Source organism: Zonotrichia leucophrys, chromosome 15 (genome assembly GCF_028769735.1).
Source record: "Zonotrichia leucophrys gambelii isolate GWCS_2022_RI chromosome 15, RI_Zleu_2.0, whole genome shotgun sequence".
Classification (NCBI taxonomy): domain Eukaryota; kingdom Metazoa; phylum Chordata; class Aves; order Passeriformes; family Passerellidae; genus Zonotrichia; species Zonotrichia leucophrys.
Window position 1 is genome coordinate 3,341,158 of NC_088185.1, and position 24,524 is coordinate 3,365,681.

The 24,524-nt window shown below is 48.6% G+C and overlaps 1 protein-coding gene across 12 annotated transcripts in view; it reads left to right on the top strand.

The window, feature by feature from the left end:
• The window catches only part of CUX2 (cut like homeobox 2), a 64,607-nt gene that overhangs the window by 11,014 nt on the left and 29,069 nt on the right, over nt 1-24,524 (top strand). Inside the window, exon 1 of one of the 12 annotated variants that reach the window (XM_064726588.1) lies at nt 18,010-18,029. The exons of the other annotated variants lie outside the window; for them this stretch is intronic. The gene's annotated coding sequence lies outside the window, so the exon portion shown is untranslated. Of the gene's footprint in view, nt 1-18,009; nt 18,030-24,524 lie in introns of those variants that run through there. 12 annotated transcript variants of the gene reach the window in all.

The window sequence follows — 24,524 nt, forward strand, 5'->3', positions numbered from 1 at the left end:
AATAACAGGTTTGGTTTTTGTTGTCAGCATCTGCCTTGATAACATATGAAAGAATCCTATTCTGTTGATTAGATTTTGAAATGGATCAATTTTTAATCAGCACAACATCTGACTCACTCAATAAGAGGAGCGTGGTGGAGACAGGACGAGGGGCTCGTTATTTACAGGATTGTTTGTTTTTACTAATACGCAAATCCTCGCTGGGGCTGGAGCCTCTCCCCCCCTTCCCTGGCCCTGGATCCCCCAAAATAAATCTCTGGGATTATCTGCAGCCTCGTGCCAGGTGTTTGATCCATCCTCTGACTGGGTGGGAAATCCATGCTGCTGCTGGAGCTTTGATTTAACTATCTTGTTATCGATGGGAAACATTTACTTACCAGTCACTTAGAAAAATTTTACATTTTGGGGGTGTTTTATTCAGGTTTTCCTGAGCATCCTGCATGGAGCTCCCCTCCCCAAGGACCACCAGGATGGGCTTGTGGGTGATGGGAGAGCAGGGAGCAAACCCTGCTGGGATGCAGAAATATCCTGGTGAAATTCCTGCCTGTGAGCAAAGTTTCTGAGGGAAAACTTTTGGTTTCATCATTCAAAAGAGCTGGATCCCCATGGAAAAGTTAAATACTGAGTGGGGGACCTGGCTTTGCTTTGGTTATTGGCTTAAATAAGCTTTGCTTATTTATTTTCTAAATCATTTGGTTTTGATTCTTGGGCACAAAAAAAAATTTCCAAAGTTGATATATTTCATTGCATCTTGATAAACTGCACGTGTTTCTTTCTTTCTGAAATAAATATTTTTTAAAAATAATAAATTTGTGGGTTTTTAATGGAATCCACTGGATCAAAATTTTGGCTTGAAGCCAGTCAAGTGGTTAACAGCCACCATCACAGGACTCCCTGAAAATCAAATTATGTTTTTTAATAACAGAGAAGGTAAAAGTCTCATAAATGTAATTTTGGGAGGAGTGTCAGCAGAGTACAATGGTACAATCCCACTGGCTGGGGACTCTCTGTCACTGGCAGATACTGATATAGAAAAGAACTTATTGGGATGATAATTTGCATGGGTTTGCCCTGGGCTCTTTGGGATTTTGCTTTTAAAACTTGTGCCTTCTGGCAGTCTCCTTAACCTAAATAAATATTCTCCCTTGGATCAATTAATATCATGGTGAGGAATTGCTTCTGGTGGATTTTTTGGTTTTCTTCATTTTTTTTTTCTCGAAAGTGTGGCTGCTTCTTAAAAAATTGGTGCATTTCTGAATTTATAGGTGGTGTTTTTTTTGTTGATTTGATGAGGTGGTGATTTAAGCATTGGGAGAAGCTGAGGGCTCAGGCTGGAGGTGGGGATGTGAAAGTTGGGATGGATTTCCTGATCCCTTTGGATTTCCTGCTCCCAAGGGCTGATTCCTATAACCTGGAAATAGCTCTGCAGGTAATGGGTGTTTGCTCTCAGCGGACACAGGTGATGTATCAGCCTCTCCTAAGATCATTAGCGCTGGGAGGAGGTTAAATATGCAGATTTTATCATCCCTGGCGGGTTTATTTGCAGGAGAGCGATGGGTGTCACAAGTTCGGGGCTTCCAAATGAAGTTTATTTTAGTGATGGAAAATGTGCTGCTTCTCTTGAGCATCTGCTGGTGATTTTCTGACAAAAGTTGTGAAAAAAACAGTTTTGCAATGAGTGGAGGGACTCCTGGGCTGGTTTTTATTAAATAAAATGGGTGCTTGGGAAGCAGTGATGGGGATTAGTGCCCGATTTGGGTTTTCTCCAGGGTTCCCATCCCTGGAAGTTTTCAACACCAGATTATACAAGGCTTGGAGCAACCTGGGGTTCTGTAAAGTCCCTGTGCTCATGGCAGGGAGAGGATGTTCAAGAGATGATGTTCGAGGTCCCTTCCAACCCAAAGCATTTTTCATTCTGTGATTCATTTTGGGTGGATGAATTTGTGCCCCAGCCAGTCCCAGGTACATCCTGTGTGTCACTCCAAAGCTGCCTGGATTTGATCCAGAGTTACCAAAACCTGCAAACCATCCTCTCCTCTTTCCTCCTTGATTTTTTTTTAATCCATTTAGCCAAGTATGATGCTGCAATAATTTTGGGCACCACAGGGTGTTTGGGTTCATTAGGTCTCGCTGTGGGGACCATACAAATTTACCTTTTGACAGCAGTGGTCTTCTCTTCCCTTATGGAAGAATCCCCTTCCCACCAGGGTGCATAACCTGAGCCTGGAAGGGTTTCTCTGCATTTCTGTCTTTTTTTTAGGCTAATAATTAAACCATAATGACAGAGCCCAGCATCTCTTTGTTTAAAGAGCAGATGGAGTGCTCTGGGTTTTAGCATGGCCCTGGCTCCCACAGTGCCAGCAGCTCCTGGAGCTCAGGGCTGGGCTGAGCCCCCCGAGGACTCTGTTATTGGGTGGGCAGCGGGTGACAACACCAAAATTCCAATGGCATCGTTGGGTTGAGGTGAGCTGAGATGTTTTCCTGCCCCTCTTTCCTATCCCGTGGCTGAATCCCAGGAAGCTGCTCCAAAAAGCCCCTTTGGATGCTGAGCTGGCCCAGAGCTCGTTGCTCCCTCCTCACCATCATGATGTGGAGCTGCAGGGATGATTTTGGAGCTGGCAGTGCCATCCTGGAGGGTGCAGATCCATCCCCAAAAATCCCAGTTTTCCCCCATTTTCACCCAGCATCACCATCCAGCCTCAGTGCTCTGTGCCTCCCACCCCCATTTCTCATTGACACACTTTTACTTTTTTTCCCTAAGCAGCCACAATTGATAATTTAGCTCTGGATAAAGCCACCTTGCAGCTTTTTCTTTCTTAGAGGCCAAAACATTGATGTTGTGTGAAATGGGAGCTTTGAGGAGGCTTTGTATGGAACTTAGCTTCCTGAAAAATTTATTTACTGCGACTGTGATCCGCAGGAGCGAATTGATGTTTATCTATAGTAGTTCTTGCCAGAAAAAAAAATGCATAACTGCACTTTCTTGGGAAGCCTTGAAAGGCCTTTTAAATAAGTGTCTAATAGTAGGCTCTCAATAGCAAGCAGCCAGCTTGATAGACAGTGTACAGTATATTATTAACTATAAGCAGGCTTAATCTTTTCCTCATGTTTTAGAGAATGCTTTATAACCTTGTGGCCAAAGAATTCATGATCACCAGGTATTTGAAGCTAAGCAAAAATTATACCAGCTGTAACTGCTGGGGGATCAATATTGCTGGGAGAGGCAGCGAGCTCCTGCTGCAGCCCTGGCCTGGAGCTGCTGCTCCCAAGCACTCCTGGATAATTCCATGGGGTTCAGGTGGCACAGGAGTCATGGGGAGGATTCCCTGGGGAGGGATGCTCATGGGGAGGGTGTTGTTTGTTTATTTTCCTCATAATTTCTGTGTGGGATGGGGGTCCAGGTCCCAGCTCAGTGATGGAGTTGGGTCGTGGGGTCATTCAGGTTGGGAAGATCTCCAAGATCATTGAGTCCAACCATTAACCCAACACTGTCATGTTCACCCTCTTAGCCATGTCCCCAGGTGCCACAAATGGTTCCAAGGGTGGCGATTCCACCCCCTGCCCTGGGCAATCTGTTCCAATATCTAACTTTTCAGTGAAATAATTTTTCTTTCAGTGAAAGAATTTTCCTGAATTTCCAATCTGAACCTCCCCATGCCCAGCTCGAGGCTGTTCCCTCTTGTCCTTTGTTCCCTGGGAGCAAACCCTGATTCCCCCCTGGCTGCACCCTCCTCTCAGGGAGCTGTGAGAGCCAAAAGGTCCCTCCTGAGCATCTTTTTTGGCCCCATTTGTGGTTCCCTCTTTTGCTGTGAGTCCCTCAGCTGCTCCTGCCCTGCTGCTGGATCCTGGGAGCTCTGGCCAGGAATCAATAGATGGTTAAGGTGATAAGTGGCTTTGCTAAAAACCAATTTTGCAAGAGGAGTTTGCAAAGAGGTCAGCGGAGAGGATCTGCATCTGCACTCGCTGCAGCCAGGAGCTCGACCTGGATTAACCTGGGAAATTCAGAAATTCCCTCAGTGTGGGGTGGCCACTCTCCTGCTGAATCCATGAATCCCTGTGGATCCCATGGGAGCTGAGCCTGAGGAATGTCTCCCTCCTCCAGGCAGAGCATTTGGGTGAGGTGAGTGTGCCTGAAGGGGAATTAAACCAGCAGAGTTTGGCTGGTCCAGGAGCAGTGCTGGAATTCTGGTGGCAGTATTTACACGGGGATGAAGAGCTCCTGTGTAGCTCCTCCAAGGTGGCTGCTCTGAGCAGGCTTTTCTCTGATCTCCACCATGGCTGGGTGCTGCTTCCAGCTCTGTTTTCCCTTGAGCAAACTCATTAATTGCACCCACTGTTAAGGAGATCCTGCTTTAGGGCGCTTTGTTGCTTTTGGCACAGCTTGGTGGCACTGCTGGCATGGTGGCACTGCTGGCATGGTGGCACTGCTGGGACTGTGCCACCCCCTGGCACCAACCATGAGTGTCTGAGCTCTCCATGTCACCACGTGGACCCCAACCCCGTGTTCCTGTAAGAGATGGATTAGGGAGGAACGAGCAGAAATGGGGAGGAACAGATTTTTCGGGATGTTTCATCCAAGTGTTTCCAACCAGCAGCAACTCCCATGAGGATTTTCTGTGGGCAGAGGATTTTGGGTTGTTTTTAGACTTTCTGACATTTCTCTGGCTTGACTCATCTTTTCCCACCTGTAGGACCAGGAGAATCCCCCAAACTCCATCCTCAAACGTTGGACACTGGGGCTGATGGCAGAATGAGCCACATCAGCATCCCCTCTCCCTTTGGGCAACAATTCTTTATTTTCCCTGCTTTTTTCCCATTTATCAGGTGGAATTCCCCCAGAAAGAGCACAGTGGGCTGCTCATTCCTTGCAGTGGAGCTTTGCTTTCAGCCCATTATTTATTACTCCATCTCTCCCCTGCACAGCCACAGTTCAGATGCTGTGGCTGAAACCACCATTTTATTTTATTTTATTTTATTTTATTTTATTTTATTTTATTTTATTTTATTTTATTTTATTTTATTTTATTTTATTTTATTTTATTTTATTTTATATTTTATATTTTATTTTATATTTTATTTTATATTTTATTTTTTTTTAATCATCATGGGGAGGCTGTTTCTGGATGCTGATTGACAGAAACATCTTATCTCCTCTAGTCAAAGTGTCTCCTCTTTGCGTGGTAATGAAAGAGTTTGACACTTTGACACGAGTGTCAAACACTTTCCCGAAGATGCAAACAGTGCAGGCTTTGATCTAGGTGCAAACTGGTTTTACTACAACAAACAGATCCCCCCCTTTCATCCAGAAAGGGAGATAAGGGGTTTCAATTGGTGCTAAGTAGCAGCTGCTCTTAAGGGTTTTAAAAAATAAAAATAAGAAAAAAATATAATAATGGAACAGTGGAGCTGTTATGTCATGTTGTAAACCAGTCCTGGTGCTGTGCACTGAAGTGAGGTGGGTGTAAAGCCAACAGTGGGAATGATAAATGGGAGAGAATCCTCCTAAAATAAAGCCACTGAAATTTCCTCTTTTGGGAGATGCTTGGATTTGTTTTTCCCCAGTATTTCCATCTCCAGAAATGCCTTTTCTGATGAAAATTCATTGTTTTTAATAAAAACGGTGGGGTTTTGTGAAAAAATAACCACTTCTGTTATTACTTTGGGATTTTTTTAAGGAAGAGGGAGGCAGGCAGCCCTTTTGGGTGCTCTGGGTTTGGTGCCTTCACCGGGATGCTGGGTCCTGTCCCATGGTCTCACCCAGTGGCACCTGCAGGGTTTCCCCCCTTTCCCATCCATTCTTTCCCTGAGGATGGGATGTGCCTTTGCCTTCTTTCCCCTCCAATTTTCACCTGTAATTTTCATTAAAGGTTGATATTTATTGTGTTATCCCCTGGCCAAGCCTGGAGGTATTTTAAGCCCTGGTGGGAGGCCTGGAGGGAGGAATCCCAAACACACCCGAAGGCTGACAGAATCCTCAGTCATGAGCTTTTCTTTTTCAGCAGATAACTTTTAAGTAGAAATGGGTAAAATTCCTTCCTGGCATCACACAGGCTGGGCCATGCCTGGATTTGGCCCAAGTTTGTCTAATTAAATGCAGCAGCACCTTCTCTCTATTTTGAGCCTCGAGCTTGGGCACAGATGCCCTGTGAGCAGCTGAAGAAAATTGATGGGATGTATGGAAATTGTTCATTTACAGCAAATCCTGAGGTTTGTGTGTGGATTTTCCCTTCCCTCTCTCCTGCATGGACACGAGCAGGGTCAGCCTGGGAATTGCCTTGTGGATTTGGGAGTTTTCCTTTTATCTGTTTCCTTAGAAAATCGTGGCTTGTTTTTAGATGGTGGCTTTGTTGTGGTCGAGGAAAGGGACAAAAAAACCCCAAAACTGGAAAGGTGACTTGGTTTAGATGGAATTTCTCCACAGCCAGAGTTGGGGAATTTAATAGGAAGGAGCTATTCCACATTGCCCAGCCTGCACCAGAGATTAAAACTCACATTTCATTTTTATACACTGTGGTTAATCCAATAATGATCCCGTGTTCCAAACGGCAATAATATCTTTCAGCATAGTTAATCAGAAGAGACTTAATGCTGTCACTATTTATTAACCTTTGTTGAAAAGCAAGAAGTTTTCCTACTAATCTGTGATTGTTGCTCTTGTCAGGCTCTGTCAAGTGCAAACCAGATTTGGCATTTGTTCCGGCGGGGAGGATGCTGCTGCATCCAGGGACATGGGGATGCTCTGGGTGCTGCAAGCTTTGCATCCAGCCAGGTTGCTCCTTTCTCTCTCTCTCCTTGCGTTTTCCAAAGAGTTTCCAGCCTCCAACCACACAGATCCTGGTGTTTGGGGTGAAGAAGCTTGTCCCCTCCTTGGTGTTATGTTTGTCCCCTCCTTGGAGTTATGTTTTGGCTGCCTGGGACGTAGCTTGGGGGTGTTTGGGTCAAAAAGGCAGCTGGGTCCTGCCTCAGGTTTATATTTTTTCTGCCTGACCCTGCTTTTACATCCAGGGATGTTGGAGCCTGCATGTTCCCAGTGTGGGGAGATGCTCTCCTGGCCAGGTGCTCCCCTGTGCTCTGTGGAGATGCTCTGGGTGCTGGGAGCTTTGGATCCATCCTGGCTGCTCCTTTCTCTCTGTCCTTGTATGTTCTAGAGGTTTTCCAGCCTCCAACCACACAGATCCTGGTGTTTGGGGTGAAGAATCTTCCTTGGAGTCACATTTTGGCTGCCTGGGACGTAGCTTGGGGGTGTTTGGGTCAAAAAGGCAGCTGGGTCCTGCCTCAGGTTTCTATTTTTTCTGCCTGAGCCTGCTTTTACATCCAGGGATGTTGGAGCCAGCAGTGTGGGGAGATGCTCTCCTGGCCAGGTGGCACTGGAGCAGCAACCTGGGTCTCTGGTGGTTTGCAGGGGTCAAGGAGCTTCCAGCAGCTTCCCAAAAGCTCTGGGAATTCTCCCATCCATTGTGTCCATCCTGCTGGGCAGCCCAAGGGGTTGAGGGGGATTGTGTGAGGATCCAGTGGAGCTGGCTTGTCCCTCCCATCCAAAATGCCATCCCTGTGTGATCCCAATCCCTGGGATGCTGCCCTTGGAACCAGAGCCTGGGCTGGCATTTCCCAGGAGCGTGGCTGACGTGGATTTGGGAAGTGTTTGGAGCTCTGTGCACGAAGGAATCTCAGCCTTTGGTGCTCTCCCATTTGGCTCCTGTTGAGGGAGGCCAGTGCTGGAATTGGCTCGTAGGAGCACCTGGGATTAATGAGGCAGCTTGGTGCCGTGCAGGAATCGATGCTTCCTGCATTAATTGCGCTGTGTTGGAGCTTCAGCTTTTTATTCTGAGTTATGGAGTTACAGGCAGAGATGTCTCTCTTCAGCACAGCCCTGGATCCCACAGGAAAGGTCCTTTTCCAGCTCCCACCCTGCCACAGTGCTGGCGCATCCCCGCTGTGGGATGGGGATGGCCAGCTCTGGCTGGGGAGGGAAAACCAAAAACCAGGGCAAAAATAAACCCCAATTCTCTGCTTGCCTCCCTTGCAATCAGCCAAATGAAGAGATGGGTGGTGACGGTCAGGCTGCAGTGGAAAAGCCACCTGTGGGTCCAGCTCTGGTCTGCACTGGGAGATGGATGGGCAGGAGAACTCAGGTCCCCAAAAAAGGCTGCTGTCTCTGGTGTCTCCTTGCAAGTGGGTTTGCAGCAGCTTTCACATTTATTTAAACATTAATTACCATTTAATTGCAAATTATTTTTATTTACTTGCAATTATTTCTGATTTCTGTAACTGAGGATTCATGTAGATGGAGAGCAAAGTCTCCCAGCCCCTTGGGGCTTTGGGAGCTGTTCTGGAAGAGCAGTTGTTGCTGGTATTTCTTATTTTTAGGGTGGACTAACATTGAGCACTATTCTGATCCTCTTGATCACTCCAACAGGTGCAGTTATTTTACATACAGCCCCAAACAATCCCACTTTGATAATATCACTGAAGCCTAAACATGGTATTTGTATTTTTAGCAAATAGTTCATTCTGGTATTGATTTACGTGTAATGTGGTCCTTGCATGAATAACTACCATAAATCTGGAAGCATTTATTAACCCAAATAGCTGCAAACTCAGTCAAATCCTGTGTGTCTTGGACACAGTTACACAGCTGAGACTGCAAAGTAAAAGAGCAAAACATAAACCTTATTTTTCTGTGACCAACCCAGAGTTTCTGCCAGCTGATCCATTGATCCGTGATAAAAGGCAAGGGTTAAGATAATTTGGCAAAATGAAAAAGTAGGGAATAAATAACAATAAATAGGATTTCTGATGTGGCCTGTCAATATTTGGGATGCTGCCTGACTCTGCCTTCCCTGCCTAGCCACAGAAATTAACTTTTGAACTCAGTGGCTCCAGCTTTTTCTCCTGACTCCATCCCTTGTGCTGATGGGCAGCAGGGACAGGCACTTGTTTGTTATCCAATGGATACCAAGCTCAGCAAAGCTGGGCTTTGTGGAGCCAGGTTTTACCAAAATGGTGCAAATCTTGTTTGGTATTTGTGAAACAGGGATCTTGTTAAAAAAGCCCCCGAGCCCTCTCTGGTGCCGTGTGCCAGACGTGGAGGGCTGGAGGGTTTCTGGTTCTAAATTTAGCCATTTAAAAGAAGATTATGGACTATGCACTTGGGACTTTTTAAAAAAGGCTTTCACAATAACTCTTGAAAGCCTGATGCCTTTAATCCTAAACTTTAATTTAAAATAAAGAAATCTTTTCAACTCTCCTCTCTCCCCTCCTCCAGGCTGAGGTTCTTCCCATCCTGCTTACGGAGCAGAGATGTGCTCAGCTCTTTTAATTTCTTATGAAGATATTTATTTTTTAATAGAAAGAAAATCAAGTCAACACTCGAGAGTATACACAGCAGTTTACCACGATAGCAGGAATTAATCAGTCTATAAAGTTCAAAACGTACAAAGAGGGAAGGAAAAAAAAAAAACACCCCGACTGATCAAACACGAGGCTCTTCTCTGAGATGTGGAGATAAAAGCCTTTTCCTCCACCAGCTCCTCCACTATTGGCAGCCAGTGGGATCAAGAATTTTTTTTTTTTTTTTTTTTTTTGTTATGGAAAGCTCGAGATAATTAATGTTGTTGAAAGAGGACCGTGGGGTTGGCGTCTCGCAGGCTGGCCCCCAGTCTGGCATCTCGGGAAGCAGCAGCAGCAGCAGAGAGCCAGGGAGGGGGGAAAATCCCCCACTGAGGGAGCTGCCAATTGAACAGAGCAATAAATAATATCAGGAGATTCAAAAGAACGTTTAAAAAGGGGGCTGCTGTCGAGAAACTTCCCTGCCTGCAAGGGCGGTGTGCGATCCACGGCACCCTCGTGGTGGGACTCCTCTGGGTGCTCGGCCAGGGCCAAGTCCCTGGGGCCAGCTGGGAGCTGCTGGGAGATTCTGGGAGATACTGGGAGCAACTGGGAGATGCTGGGAGATGCTGGGAGATGCAGTGAACTACTGGGAGCAACTGGGAGATGCTGGGAGATGCTGGGTGATGCTGGGAGATGCTGGGAGCAGCTGGGAGATGCTGGGAGATGCTGGGAGCTGCTGGGAGCTGCTGGGAGATGCTGGGAGATGCTGGGAGCAACTGGGAGCTGCTGGGAGATGCTGGGAGCAACTGGGAGATGCTGGGAGATGCAGTGAACTACTGGGAGCAACTGGGAGATGCTGGGTGATGCTGGGAGATGCTGGGAGATGCTGGGAGCACTGGAGATTGCTGGATGATGCTGGGAGCAGCTGGAGCAACTGGGAGCTACTGGGAGATGCTGGAGCAACTGGGAGATGCTGGGTGATGCTGCGAGCAGCTGGGAGATGCTGGGAGCTCTGGGAGATGCTGGGAGCAACTGGGAGCAACTGGGTGATGCTGCAAGCAGCTGGGAGTTGCTGGGAGCTACTGGGAGCAACTGGGAGCTACTGGGAGATGCTGGGAGCTACTGGGAGATGCTGGGAGATGCTGGGAGCAGCTGGGAGATGCTGGGAGATGCAGTGAACTACTGGGAGCAACTGGGAGCTACTGGGAGATGCTGGGAGCAACTGGGAGATGCTGGGAGCAGCTGGGAGATACTGGGAGATGCTGGGAGCTGCTGGGAGATGCTGGGAGATGCTGGGAGATTCTGGAGCAGCTGAGAGCTGCTGGGAGGTGCTGGGACCTGATGGAAGGTGCTGGGATATACTGAGAGATACTGGGAGCAGCTTAGAGCAGCTGGGAGCTACTGGGAGTTGCTGGGAGTTGCTGGGAGATGCTGGGACATTCTGGAACAGCTGAGAGGTTCTGGGAGCTGCTGGAAGCTACTGGGGCTGCTGGATCCCTCCCATCTCCCAAACCTCGTTCGGTTCCCTCCCGATCCAGCTCTGGTGTTCAGTGTGCTGCCCAGGGATCGATGGAGGGATGCTCACCCAGGCTGTGTGTGCAGCTCCTCTGTCACAGCCCTGACAGCTCCAGATCAGGATGGCAGCGGGCAGCTCGTCCATCGAGCGCTCTTGGAAAAGCAGGATGAATTAATTACCGCCGTTAATGACCGGGGAGAGACTCTGGGAAGCTGCAGCCGGAGGTTCCGAGGCTTGAGCTGGGGGAGAAGCTGAGTAGGTGGCACCTTAGAGTCCTTCAGTGCTGGTGATTCTGTTCTAAGTGCAGGATGATGTGGTCCATGGTCTCCGTCCACGTGAGACCAACCCAGATTTGTAGGGTTGGATGAGTCCCTGCAGGTCTGGCAGAGGAAATTCCTACCTAGAGATATCTTTTCCCTGATCCTTTGGTCCTGCATCCCCAAACCTCCCTCCAGCTGAGTGTCCTCACCCATGGGCTGGGATGGTCTGGTCCATGTTCCCCATCTTCAGGAGAGCAACCCAAATTTGTAGCATGTGAAGGGACCCTGGAGCTCTGCCAGGAATGGATCTGGGGGAAAAATACCTAAATGTCTTCATTGCTGATGAATGGAATCCCTGCATCCCACATCAGCAGACTCTCCTCCAGCACCCTTCGCCCAGTGTCCTCATGGAACGATGCCTGATCCATGCTCCACGGCCTGGGATGATCCCCAAATATCCCGAGTGTTCCAGGGCTGCATCAACATCATTACAACGCTGTGGTCGCAGCTGGATTTGCCCCATCCAGGTGTTTGCTCAAGACTGTGTTAATTATGATGATTTTTTAATTGCTTTGAGGGTCTTTTTGCTCTTTCCCAGCCCCCTTTGAAGGAGCTGAGATGGCACAGCTGATCATCCCATCCTCCTCCACCTTTCCTATCCCAGTTATTTATTATGCAGCATCACCAGGATTGCTCTCAGACAAGACTTGTCAGCTATAAAAGACACTGGCAAATTTTATTAGTTGACAGAAGGGTGGTGGTTTTATTTTTTTTTTCCTCCTGAAAATATTAAAAAGTCATTTTAGTTTAGAAACCTAATTTTAATTTAGTTAGGTTTTAATTTAATTTAGTTTTTAAATTCATTTTCCGGCAGAACTCAATTTTTCAAGCGTAATTTGATGCCGTCAGTGGCCATAATGTTTAATGTCCTCCCTATAAATTGCAAGGATGGCTTTGAGATGATTTACAGGATTCAGGGGGATAAAGCCTGGCCCTGCACGTGGGAGAGGCTGGAGAGAAAATGCTTTTATTGTGGCAGCTGCAGCAGCCAGGGTGTTACCTATAGAAAAATGGGGAAAACCTCATTTTTCCTCTCTGCTCAGCCCTGCTTGGGGATGGATGGGAAGAGAGATGGCGAGGATGCTCCAGGGATATTCCTGGATCTGTGCTGAGATGAGGGGGAATCCCAATTTAGGTGAAGAGTTTGGGATGGTGACATTACCCCCAAATCCATCTGTTTTCCCCAAAGTGAGCTGAACCATTTCCAGGCATGGATGGAGGGAACTGGGAGGTTGAAATCAGGGCAGACCCTTGGAAAATGCAGCATAATTGAATGAAATTCCCTCCCAATTTCATCCCTCGAAGCGTTGCATTTAATTACTGGATTAGAGAAGTCTTCAGACCATGTATTGAACATTATAAATGGGGATGAGATGGTTCTGGGAATGGCCTAATGAAGCAGGGGAGATGGGTGAGGATGTCTGCGTGCACCTTTGGGTCAGGGCCACATCGATTTGGCAGAGGAGGAGAAACCCTTTGGTGCTTTGGGGAGCGTGGCCATGGGCTGGGTTTGATTTTTCCTCTTGGTTTTGGCTCCTGTGTGGCAGCAGTTGGCTCTGGGAAGTTTTGCCTGGTGGAATTTGTATTCATTTTTTGGTGATGAGTGGTCACAGATGAAGGGGAGCATTGAGGAATCTCCCAGAGGATGTCCGTCATCCTCCTTCCTATCTCCCCTATAATCCTTACCATCATCTAAGAAATTTAGGATTACCTAAAGCCTTAAACAAGAGTTAAACCCTCTGAGTTTCTGCTAAAGTCTGCAGGCCACAACCCCACAGGATTTGGGGTGTCTCTGCTGAGGGACAGGTGGTTTTGGCCAGGGTTTGGTGCTGCTGTATCTTATCTCAGCCCTGTCCCCTTGTGCCTGGCTCCCTGCAGGGCTGAGGCTTGGATGGATCCAACACTGAATTCTTCTGGTTAATTATAACTCAGGTGCTGGTGATGTGTTTTAAGAGATTCTCCATAATCTTCCATGGAAATGGGCCAGAGAAAAGCACCTTAAATGATTTTCCTTGATGGGGAGAGGGGATGTGAACACAGCCATCATGTGAGACACTGAAGAATCCCCATGGGAGCTGTCTGCCATGTCCTGGGCTGTGCCACCATCCTCCTGTGCCACCCCCTGTCCGTGCCACATCTTCCCCTGGTGTCCCCACACTGACTTTGGGCTCCTGCCTGCTCCTGGTTCCCTCACAAAGGGATCCCACCCTGCGAATGCCTCCCCCATGTGCCACCCCAGGGCTGCTGTGCCATCCCCAAAGCTGAAACCCCAGTGCCCTGCTGAGGTGCCCACCTCTCCCAGTCCCTGCCAGCGTCCCCTGGGTTGTCATGGTTACTGAGGCATGGGACCCCAGGGACCCGGCTGGGAATTAATGGCAGCCCGGGATAAAGGATTCCTGTCTGGGCCGGGTTGATGGATTACATTGATGTGCCATTTGTCATAGCGTAATTGTTCTGGCAAATGTAATACCCACTCGTATAAACATTGTGCTGCTTTGCTAATAAAACTGAAAATGGGAAGAGAAAGGATGATGCAGTGTTATGGTCAGGCAAAGAGACACCGCCTGTGCTCCGTGCTGGCACCGGGGGCTTCTGCTGGGCACCCGCCCCAGCCTGCCCCCTCCATCCATGGGAAAGGGGCAAAGTGACTGTGAGATCCTCTGGGATGGGGCTGTGGCATCGTTTTGCCCATCACTGCTTTTGTTTGGGGGGGTCAGACATGTTCTGCACCCCCAAATGGGCAGCGGGGACCCTGAGGGTGCTGAGCCCATCCCTGAGGGTGCTGAGCCCATCCCCGAGGGTGCTGAGCCCATCCCTCCCCAGGTGAGAGGTGAATGAAGCTGGGGCATTTTTGGCACTTGAGGGGCCGCTTTCACCGTGAGGGGGTTGATAAATGGGGGGTTTGTGGCACACTGAGCGCCTGTCCCCAGGTGCCACCCCCTGCCCTCGCTCCAGGAGCACCAGGGCCTGACACTGCCAGGAGCAGCTGGTGCCCAAATCCCCAGGTAGTTTTGCTTTCTGATTAATCAGCCCCTGGATTAGGAGCCCAGCAGGGCTATCAGCTGGAGATGAATTGCTCATCCTCCTGCGAGCAGCTCCCGGTGCTGGAGTCGATGGAGTGGGGTTGGAAAGCCCCTCCAGCCACCCCTGCTCCTCACCCAGGACCCTGGGTCACTGTGGGGATCATCATCCCTGCATGCCCAGCTTGCCTGGCAGTCAGCTCATCGCACTGTGCCCATGTTTCAGAGTTCAGGACCATTTTTCCCATCTTCTCCCATGAAAAGCGATGAGGATGAAGAGGAAGAATAACCCCCTTTGTTGCAGCTCCACAACCCCCTCCTAAATCCTGAGGTAGTTGAGCAGCATTGTGCTTTACACACTCGTCTCTCCAAATGTTTTGGAAGTTTCTGGTTGACCTGATTCGTAGAAAAAAAAAAAGAAAAGATAAACACCCTTTCTGTGTTTGCAGTCATATGTAATTTTTATCTCTTGACCTTTAAACGTAAGCAGCAGTAAAATGAAGAACTATGGCAGTCATTTAACACCCTGCCTGTACTAACTGGTTTCTGCCTGTGAGCCGTGGTTTTAAATTGGCTAATGCAGAATACTTGCAGAGCTAATAATAATTCAGATTACTTCTGTCAGCTATTCCGGTTTCATGGGTAATTTAGTAGTTGAATAAATTTTTAAAAAAATTCATTCGTTCCCATGCACTGTTATGAATCAGTAGATGGTTTACCATTGGCAGCAGTAACTGTAAGAAGATTTAAATTGCTACTGAAAAGGATTTGAGTGAAGGTAATGTTTTATAATGTTCTAAGCCATATGCACTACTTTCAGGCCTCATCAGTTTTACATTGATTCCTAGTGAAGTGTTTAATTGCATCATGAATGCAATATAATTCAGTTCTTTTTGCTAATATGGTATATATCTCAAAGTGATATACAGCACTGACAGTGAAGACTCAGGGTTTTCTTAGGATTTTAAAAGATGCCTCTGTGTGTGTTTGCACGCGTGTGTGCACATCTGTGCATGCCCAGGAACGTTTTCCTTGCAAACCTTGGGGCTCTTGGTTGGTGCTCAGTGCTGAGATCTGCCAGCTCTCCAGGGCTGTCTGTGTGGGCACCAGCAGGTAGGGGTTTCTATATTAAAATATATTTACCTCGTATAAAAGTAAATTTTCAAATGTAGAAGGTGCATGGTGAGAGTTCAGCTCTTACAGCCTGGCTGCTCTGGTGTTGGCTGCTGCTCCTTGGGCAGCTCAGCTCTGGTCCTGGCACTGTTTTGGCTCTTCCCAGCACTGCTCAAGGCTGTGGTGGGAGATGGAATCAGGGGCACAGGTGTGGTGCTGTCAGAGCCTTGTGGGCAGTGGATTAGAAACCCCCACGGTTTCGTGGTGATGTGAGGACAATTTGAATCCATCCAGGAGCTCTTGGGGAGTGGCAGGTGGCCAGCAGGGAGCTGTGTGCTGGTGCTGCAGCTCTGGGAGCCCTTGCCCCGACACAGAGCCCGTTCCTGTCCTGCTGCCAGGCTCCTGGGGCTGGGCAGGATGGGCTCCGTGCCCCTTGGTGTCCCTGTGCTGGCCCTGGTGCCATTCCCTCCCTCCTGATCTGTCTGCTGCCTGCAGGGCAGGGACCTTCCCTGTCCCCCCAGCTCCCTCTGGCTGCTTCTGCTCATTACAGTTTCATCAGTTAATTAAGGATTGGGCCCTGGTGTCATCCTGGTGGGAAAACTGAGGCAGGCTCAGTGCTGGCTGGGATTTCCCATGGGAATGCCAGCCCTTGGCTCCGGCAGAGCGAGCATCCCCCATCCCTGCCGTGACCCCCATCCACCTCCTGCACCCTGCTCTTGGCTCAGCTTGAATTCCCAAATTTCCATGGCTCTGTGAGGTGAGGAGCACCCAGTGCTACCAGGGCCATGTCCCTGGGGATGGCTGCTGCTGGCTGCTACTGCTTTTACCTTTGGGAATCTTGTATTTGAGATGGAGCTCCTCGTTCGGGATGCAGCGTCATTCAGCTTGGTTTGCCACCACAGGCAGGGAAATCCTGACCTCAGCTTGGCCCCACGGGGCTGGGGGAGGTCGGTGAGAGCAGGATGCAGCCCCACATGTGGAGTATTCCCACAGAAAGCTCCTCCTTGGCCGTGGTGCTCCCCACCGGCGCTGCGGGGGCCGGGATGCGCTCCTGCTTTGCAGCCTAATGCGATATCAAAGTCACTAACATGATTATGCTTATATATCATATTAGGGAAAATGAATACTAATTCAATACAAACTACTAATTCAGTAGAACAGAAAATTGCTGAGAGAATAGAAAATTGCTGAGCGTGCCGAAGCTGGGCATGGCTGGGAGGAGAGGCGCTGCCTGTGCTGAGAGCTTTTCCTCAGTGGCTGTGGGATGTTGGCCAGGGTGACACAGGGCATCCCAGGATGTGTCAGTGCCTGAGCTGAGCCAGAGAGTGGCTCTGGAGGTGGGGAGAGAAACCCCCCTTTGCTTTCAATCCAGAAATTTGTGACCAGGGACTGGAAGATGTTAACTGGGACCTGTGTGAGAGCCGAAGCAGGAGAGCAGGGAAATGGCTCTAGGTGCTGGTGGGAAAGGAGGGAGTAAACCTGGTGTGGGAGGGGGAACTCCTGATGGAGCCAGTGTTTCAAGCTATTTGCTTTTCCCAATGCATGGATCACATCTCATTCCTGACCTGGTGCTGAGTGCGGACTCCCCAAGCTCCAGGGGAACATCCCTGTCTTGGGGACACTGACTGGGGCTCCCCATGGTCCTGCTGCTGCGGGAACTACATATCAGGCTCTTGGTTTAATTGAAATTTTTGGTTTAATCTTGGTTTAATTCAAATGATTAGTGCTTGTACAAGTTTTCAGGCCACACTGTTTCCCAGAGCCGTGTGGCATTCCCAGGTTGCGGCGGCTGCCTTGGATCTCCATCCCTGGCCAGGATACTCAGTGCCACGGAGAGAGCACCCAAATGCCTCTTCTAAATCAAGAATTTCACTCTTCTAAATCAGATTCACTTCTAAGTCAGGACTCTCATTGCAATTTAATGCATCTGCTGTGGGGACAGAGCAGTGCCCAACCCTCCACCTCCTCCCATTCCACGCGGGCACCTTTGGACAGGAGCGTGGCTGGTTCTGGGAATTCCAGGTATTCACCCAGTTCAGAGAGAGCTGTAAGTGGGACACACAATGTCTCTGTGCTAATATGGTAGGAGAGTCTTATTGTATTAGCAATTTCCCATCAGATCATGTCATATTAGTATTGTATTGTATTAGTATTTGTTTTCGCTAATGTGATGTGAAAGTTGCTAATATGATAAGACTCCTGCATTGTATAGTGAAAACAAATATTAATATGATAGGATGGAAAATAGCTAATAAGAAACTAAGTTGCTAATCTGACGTGATGGATCTCCTAAAGGAATTGGTTGTAGCATTCCTGTACTTTTCCAGGATCACCTTCAACCCTGCTCGGGGTGGGGGGCAGGAAGGCAGCAGCACTGCTGTGTGGCACTGGTGGGTTTTAAAGGGATGAATCCACCTGGAAAGCAAAAACATCTCCTTTGGGCTTAAATCCAGGCTTTTGTGAGGCAGAAGAAAAAAATGATCACATATTTATGGGGAAGCCCTTTTCTGCTGGAAACCCAAGGGTCCTGGGGCAAGCTGATCCCCGGGAAACACAGCAAATAGAAATTTAGAGAGCGCAGATCCTCTGACAACCCAGGAGGCTGCCCCAAGCTGCAGTTACACCACAGGCTAACTATGACAAGACATAACCACCAGTTTCCTAATTTTATTTTATTTTTTCCCCCAGTCGCCGGAGCAAAATATCAATTTCTGACACACAGAGCCCAGGGTAGGTGAACCAGAGCTAAATAAAAATAAACATTAAACAATTATTGGAATTTAGCTTTATTTAAAAAATCAGCAGGGTTGAGGGAACGAGCCACCTATTAGCGGGGGAAAAAAAAAAGCTATTGGGCTTTTTAACAACATGCTGTTTCTTGGCGGAGGCTGGGATTTGGGCTGTGCACAATCATGTTATTGATTAAAGATGATGTAGCAGCAGCACAATTATATCACAGTTTGTGCTCGCCGCGGTGCTACCGTTGGCCTCTCATTTGTCTGTCGGAGATTGGTTTGTTCTCCTCGCCCTTCCCGGGTGTTGCTCCTCGCTCTGATGGGTCCCCTGGCGCCAGCAGAGGAGGCTCGGGGTGCTTGGGGACTCGGTGTTGTCCCTGTGGTGAAAATGGTTTTCATTGTTTCTGTTCCCCCGTTCTGTGTTTGGCGGTAATTCCGGTTTCTGCGCTGTCGATGTGGTGATGCAAAAATGGGGGAATGTTGGGGTTTTGTGGGAATTGAGCAGCCTGGGATGGATCAAGAGCAGCAACTCAGTGTAATGGAAGGTGTTTCTGCCCGTGGTAGTGGGGCTGGAACAAGATGATCTTTAAGGTCCCTTCCAAGCCAGACCATCCCATGGTTCTGTCACCCGTGGTGGCTCTCACTGAAATCTGGCATTTCCCTGAAATCAGAAATCTGCCACATCCCGCCCATCTGATGCTTGGGGCGCCATACCAGGCAAAAGCACAGAGAAAGGCTGTTTTCAAGCATTTCCAGAAAATTCTGTGCTGGAATTAGGAAGCCAACGTGAGAGGATGGAAAGGGGCTGTGTGGAGCGAGCGGGTGGCTGGCGGGAACGCGCGCCTTCCAATGGGTCTATAATGCAATCAATTCTGTATATCCCCAGTGAAACAGCAACATTTATTTAACGTCTTTTATAGAGCAGCTGAGTTTTATCACAAATCACATTCCATTTCTATTCTTTGGGGACCCCTTGAAGGCTAAAACGCACTTACTTTCCTCCAAGGAAGTTTACCAATTCTTCAATAAAGCCCCATTTGCGTCCGTATGTAAAATTGACACATTTATTGAATATTAAACATTTGCCTGTTGCCTGTGCACTCCTTTCGACTTTATCTGGTGCCCTTAAAAGTCATTAAGGGAAGGATATATCAAAGTCATAATAAAGGCATATTTATGGATGGGAAGAGGATGCTGGAATCTGCTGGAGGGGTTGGTTTTTCCTGGTCAGGGGCTCCAGCCCTTTTTTCTCCACTGTCTCTTGGCTGTAACCACCTGGCTCTGTTTGCTCTGATTCTCCTAAAGGAATTTCTGTGCTCAAAAGCTGTTTGGTGTTAGGTGCTGGTCGGGGTCGTGCCAGGTTGCAGGAATACACTTTTCCAACCCAGAGTCAGTCCAGCTAATTAGCAGGAGGTCCAATAAAACAAGTTTTTCTTTTATCACTGTTACTAAGTGCTGTTGTAAATCAATTAAAATGTATTCTAGTAATTCTATTTTTCCTGAGCGACTCTGTTTAAGGAAATACTGAGCCATTTAACAGCATTTTCCACGTTTGTTTGTGTGTTTATGGGAGAATATTGAGCTGTTGCTGTTGAGTTTGGTGCTCAGTGATGAGCTCAGGATTCTGTCCTGTCCCGCACTCTTCCCACAAACCATGCAAGGTCTCAGCATCCATTTATTTGGAGAAAGGTGCAGGTTTTTTGAAGGTAGTAAGGAGGGAGTTTTATTTTCCTTGAAGCATGGATATTTGTGCCAATGGTTGTTCTGATTATGAATTGGTGAAGATGTTTGGAAGGATTTCATTTTGTCCCTCCTTTGGAGCAAGGTGACTCTTGGAATGCAGTTGGCTGCAGGATGGGCTTTGGCTCCTGCTTTGCCATGGTTACAGCTCCATCCTTGGATGCTGAATTATAGCCTTGGGTTAGAAAATTAAGTTCCTAGGGGCTGAGACGCCCCAAATTATCCCAAATGGAAGAGCAAATGGGTGTGCAGCAAACCTTCGGAGGAGCCAGCCCACCCTTGCAGTGAAGGTAGATTTTTGGGGTGCTCGTCCATAATAATTTCTAAGAGAAATAAATAATGAATGTCACCTGAATGGAGCTCCAGCAAGTGCAGTCATCTGGAGTGGGTAATAAAAATAATACACAGCTCCTGACTCGCTGCTGGATGGGAGGAGAAGCCCCTTTGCCAGGATCCTGCTGCTGGCACGACCCTCATCCCGCTCAGAAATCCCCAAAAAGCAGCTCCCGGCACAAATAACCTTCCCAGTGCACCGAGGGGCTCTTCTTTATGGGTGAGGGAAAGTGCTTAAAATGCTTAGAGGGAATAAACAGCTTTTAATGAAGTTACATTGCCACATAATGGGTATCATAAAATTGCCTTCATAGTACAGGGTCCCAGGATGGCTTTTATTATCGACTGAGCAGGAATCCTGTCTGTAAAGCTCCGGCAGCTGCAGAGAGGAGAATGCAAAGTCTTCTTAAATTACCTGATTGAAATAACCGGCAAATATTCTGCTTTGCTGCTTTGTTGAAGGCAAAGCTGCCTTTGGGGTGGTCTGTCAGACCTGGTTTGCAGCTTCTGAAGAACACAGGAGTTTCATTGCAGCAAAACAGATGTTCATCTTGTTTCTCTATCGGCTGTTTGATGAGAGATTTATTGCTCTTCTGCTGGGCTGGAGCTCCTCTGCTGTGGAGTCTATTAGGCAGCCCAGGAGCTGGCGGGGAGCCAGGGAAGCGGCGTTTTGATGAAACCCATGAAAAAGCCTGGGCTTGGAAGGCGCCAGTAATAATGCATCGGCTAGACTTGGATCGGGCGATTGATTGCCGTGATTTGATTTATTGATCAATACCCTCAAATTTGGCGTCTGAGAAGCTGAACTAATCTTTAACTGCTGTGAACATCTCTGCCTGGTGGAGAATTAGAGCTGATAAGGAATGTATGAAAGGAATCTGAGCTTATCTTAATCACACAGTGCCCCGGCGCTGCCTGCGCCGAGCGGGAGGGGATGTGTGCAGAACACAATCACCAGGCAGAACAGAGCAGATCTATAAATTGATGGAATTCAAAGCCTCCAGCATCGATTACCATTATAACAAACAGTGGTGCGCTGAATGTCTGATTATTTTTAGACAAAGATTCTGTGCTCTCAGCAGCAATTTTGCTGATGCTGTCACTGTGTCAGATGTCTGTTGTTGATTGCAATTAGATGCGATACAAAAAAAAAAGAAAAATTTAAAACTATCTCTGCCTATAGTTTTATTTCCACTTATTAAATCTCCTCCTTTGTTTGCCTCCTCCTAATGTCTGCAGCTGGATGAAATATTGCATTACCAGAAGAGATCTCGTATATTCAGTTGGGTATAATCACTTTACAGATCATTGGATTATATCTGATATGGTTCAGATAATCCTGGGGAAATGTGGGACATTTACTCTGCCTTGGTTAAATAAATGCGCCCTGGTTTAGGGTTTTCAATGTGAATCTGCATAACATTTGGGTTTCTGAAACAGGGTCTGCAGCCCTCCCAATGATCCAATTCTATTAAAGCACTAATCAATTCCCCGTGACGTCAGTCTGCTTTCCTGCCTGTCCAACGTGGATTTATCCTGTCCTTTTTAAATGGCTTTTGGAGCTGCCACAGCACAGGCTTTAACGGTTTGAGGAGTGGTCACTCCCAGCAGTGGTGATGGGGGGTGGTCAGTGGGGAGCAGGGCACATCAGGTGCCACAGTTTGGTGTGCCAGGGTTCTGTGTGCCAGGATCCCAGGAGCATCCATGGGTTTGGTGCTTTCCAGCTTCCCTCCAGTCCTGGTGTGTGGCTGAGTGGCCACGCTTGGGACTGATCAATGTGGAGGGAATGTCTCTACAGGGAAAAGGCAGTTTCCAAATGGCTCTTCCCAATGGGAAAAGCTCTTGGGGAACCCTTGTGAGCTGCAAGTGGGGGCTGTGAGTCCGTACAGGTGCCAGGACTGGGAGTTCCCTGGGGAGACCAGGCTGGGTTTGTCCTGCTGGGTGCTGGGCTCTCTCCCTGCACCCCACACTCGATGCTGGTGCAAAATAACTGGAGAATCCCACATTTTAATTCAACTCCAGGCAGGAGCCGTGGGCTTTGGCATGTGGCTGCCCAGTGGCCGTGGCCCTGGCTCTGACCTGGTGGCCAGAGGAGCCCAGGGTCTCCTCTTGAACGTGACCTCATCTTGCGCGGCTCCGGGGCTTGATGGAAAAATGCAGCGCGGCGGCGGCGGAGGAGTTATGGGCTGCTGGCAGCTGGTGTTTTCTTTCTTTGGGAAATCTAATATATTGATTAGCTTTCTTCAGAACAGCATCAATAAAGCGTATAATGGCATGGCTGGTGCCTGCGGCGTCTCCTCCCCTGGTCTGAGCCCCCCTGGAGCCGGCAAGGACCTTGGCTGCTCCGTGCCAGGCTCCGCATCCCGTGCTGCCCCCGCATCACGGCCCTGCCTTCTGGAGCAGCTTGGCTGACCTGACCGCATGGGAGCTTATCCTGGGCAGCTTTCCCTCTCTGCACTCTCCTCCTCCCTCTCTCTCCTCCTCCTCCTCCCATCCTGTGTTGTCTCTGCCTCCGGCAGCTTTGGCTCAATCAGCTCTGGCACCGTGGCACTTGGCCAAACCCTGGCAAATATCTCCAGGGTCTGGATACACCATGGGGTACAGTTGGGATGTGCCTGTCCTGGTCATCCCCAGGCAGTGAATGTCACCAGTGGAGCCACCATCACCCAAGGAGGGTTGTGTGACTGGTGCTTTTGGGGAATAGTGGGTGTCAGGGGAGCTCATTGCATCCAGGAACTCTGCCTGTGCCATCGTGGTCCTCTTCCCATCTGCACCCTGGCCCATGGATGGCAGCTCCAGCCCTGTGGTCACGGCTGGGGAAGATGGAAGGACCCATTAAAGTGCCTGAGAGAGTTTAGAGGTTGGTTTATTGTTGTTTATGCGGTTGTTTTTCTTTAAGCTGATTGATTGCAATAATGAATGGGGCCCAGAAATCAGCCGGAGCGGCGGCTCGAGGCCACCGCTGGATTTAAAGTCCTGGTTGGCTTCAAACCCTCTCCACTATTTTAGCTTTCGTCGGTAAAATACACAGAAAACCAGCAGGATCTTATTTAGGGCCCTCCCAAGCCCAGATCCACCCTGGGATGCCAGTGCTGGAAGGAGCTGGTGCTTGCCAAGAGCTGCTTTATGAACCGTTGGTTTATTTATTGTTCCATGGTCCGCTGGAGAGCGAATCCACCTGGAGCCACGGCCCGTTCCACCACACAGTTCCTTGGCATCATGAGCCAGGTAAAGGCAGCACCTTCATCCAGGATTGATCCCACTCATGGATGCTTTTATTTTATTTTATTTTCAAGTCTGATCCACTTCTGAGGGGATGGAGGAACGTCCCAGTGCCCCAGTGCCCCGGGGTGGAGGTGTCCAGGCTGCATCCCACCAGCCAGGAGCCTGGGAGGGTTTTCTCTGCTTCCCAAGCATCTTGCAATGAGCTCATTTCAAAGAGAGATTTTCAGAGCAAATTGACAGCTGATGACTATGGGAAGATGTTTTCCAAAGGAGAAACAATTTACGATAATTAGAAATTTATAAAATGTCTTTAAACATGGTGGTAATGGGGATAAGAAAACACTTGCTGCAGTGTAATCAGTTATTAGCAGCTGATCATTTATCTCGATGGATAGTTGCTGCTGGTACAGGAGACACGTGATAAAAGGACTCTTGATTAACTAATTTGAATATCTTTTGAGAACAAATTCTGAGTTCTCTTTTTTCTCCATTGTAACGGATCCGTACATCTGCGAGATAAACACGGAATGAATATGGAAATGAATATTATTGTGGGAGTGGAGCCCTCGAACGCCCGTCCCAGCCCTGGCCCTGGGAAGCTGCCTGGGGTGGATCTAACAGGGAAGGGGCCTTAAAGAAGCTGGCTGGGAGGGGCTGTGGGATGCAGGAGAAGCCTGGTGGGGGATTTGCCAGGATGTGGGGTCTGGAGGGGCAGGACCAGGCTGGGCCTTTCCATCAGCCCCTCTTTGGCCTCTGGAAGGAGCAGGATGGCAAAACTCTGGAGCTGCGTGTGAGCACCAGAACACCAGAGCGTGTGATAGCATCCCTTGATAGATGGGTTTTTTAAGCACACAGCCTGTTCCTGCCTCCCTGGGAATGGGAATCTGATGCAGGTCTCAAATCCCTGCCCTCTGCGAGATCCCATTACAGCTCCTCTGATAACGCTCTGTAAACCCCGATTCCATTTTAGATGCTGAAACCTCACTCTCAGCATCTGTGCCCAGGAGCACTGGTGGCCCTGGGGTGGGCCCTGGGGTGACCAGTGGCACCAGTGGGGACCAATCCCTGCTCCCTTGGCTGCTGTGCCATTTGCTGTGTGCCCACGGATGCCAGGGTTAAAGATGTGGCTGGAGCAGTTGGGAAAGCACAACAAGCTTGTATTCCTCTTTTCTGGCACAGCAGGCAAAGGGAG